Below are 1,695 nucleotides of genomic sequence, written 5' to 3'. Positions count from 1 at the left end.
TTATTGGGCCCTGTAGACTAGGAAAAAATGTGTTTCACCCATCGCCCTGTTGGGTGTCGTTCGAAGTGCCCAGAGCAAGCAACTCGGAGGCCCAGGCTTTTGCGTAGACGAATAAGAGGTTGAAGATGCAAGTCTTTATTCCTTGTAGCACTGGACCATCGATAAAACTAACATAATATTTCTTTCTTCTAAATGAATTTGGGGCAGGACCCCATATATCAGAGAAAATGAGTTCTAATGAGACACTATAAACACTAGATGACTTAGGGCCTAGGATATGGTAGTTGATGACTCTTGGCCTGTTGATACGCATCACAGATAGAGTCATTATTGACTTCACCAGAACCAGGAAAATTATTCTTACTAATGATCGGCTTGATGGATGATTTGGGATGAGGGATGTCCTAAACGATTGTGCCACCTTTTAGACGAGGGCTTGATGGCACCTAGAACTTTTTTGCTGGGATCGGCTGGTGAAGAAGAGAGAGAGAGAGAGGACAAGCCTCGCTTACATGGGCCTTGAAGAACTTTCTTTGTTGCCTAATCGTTGATCAAGAAAAATTGGGATGAAATTCAAGAAAGACTTTGTTGTCAGTGGCAAGACAATGAACAAAAACAAGCTTTTTCGCAGCATGAGGCACATGAAGAACACTATTTAGATAGAGATTATGACTAGGGGTGTGAACAATAGTATGTCCAATATAATTAATATTCATACATGCACCACTCGTAGTCTTGACCTGATCTTTGCCATTGTATTTTGTCATGGATGGTCAGCTTCTCAAGCTCACTGGTGATATGATTTGTAGCAATTGTGTCTGTGTACCAGTTGGTGTCGACACAATACGAGTTAGTGCATAGTCAGAATCAAAGCGATTCCAACCTGTTGCTGCTATGTGTCCGTTCTTGTGACATAGCTGCTATGTTGTCTAATTAGACAGACAAGAATTGTTGTTATTGTCACTACTGGTGTTGCTGGACCGAGAGTTATTGGAGTAGCTGTTGCGCCCTTAATCTTGACCACGGCCATGCCTACCATGGCCAGCATTAACGGACGATTGAGAACCTCCTTGCAGCAAGTCCATCCTTATCTCAAAACTTAACAGTTGAGCATACAGCTCATTAATTGTGATTGGTTCAACTCTTGCAACAATACCTAACATGATTGGATTGAAATGAACATCGAGACCGCTGAGGATGTATGAAACCCTCTCTTCGTCATCAAGGGGTCTCCCGGCGGATGACATCTCATCTCCTAGCGTCTTCAGCTTCCCGACATACTCAGCAACGAACATTTTGCCCTTCTGTGTCATGGCCAAGGCTATGCGGGTATTGACGGACCTCGCACGTGTCTGTAAGGAGAACATGCCCTTGATGGTCTTCCTAACCTGTGCAAACATCTTCATTGTGACAACCCGCATCAGAACTTCTCACGAGAGAGAAGACAACAGATAGCTGAGAACAGGTTGGTCCCGTGCCATCCATTGTGCATAGGTGGGATTCAGCACCTTTGTCGGTTTATCTCCTGCCATGGTCGACTTGTCCCCAACAGCAGCATCAATCTCTCTGACCGGGGCGACTTCTGTGCCACCAAGAAAGCCATCAAGCAGCGCTCCACGCAGTCACGTACAGCAGGAAGCACTTGTGCTTTCCAGAGCGGGTAGTTACTTCACGTCAGGCGTTCTGTGACCGGGT

At 45.3% G+C, this 1,695-nt stretch overlaps 1 non-coding gene across 1 annotated transcript; it reads right to left on the bottom strand.

The window, feature by feature from the left end:
- Positions 1-1,090: 1,090 nt before the first annotated feature.
- Positions 1,091-1,229, bottom strand: LOC133901112 (small nucleolar RNA Z247). Its single transcript, XR_009906647.1, has one exon. It is a non-coding gene; the product is annotated as a small nucleolar RNA Z247 (small nucleolar RNA).
- Positions 1,230-1,695: the final 466 nt, after the last annotated feature.

This window comes from Phragmites australis, chromosome 19 (assembly GCF_958298935.1).
Source record: "Phragmites australis chromosome 19, lpPhrAust1.1, whole genome shotgun sequence".
Taxonomy (NCBI): Eukaryota; Viridiplantae; Streptophyta; class Magnoliopsida; order Poales; family Poaceae; genus Phragmites; species Phragmites australis.
Note: the sequence above shows the minus strand (reverse complement) of the source record. Positions and strands in the feature narration are given on the sequence as shown.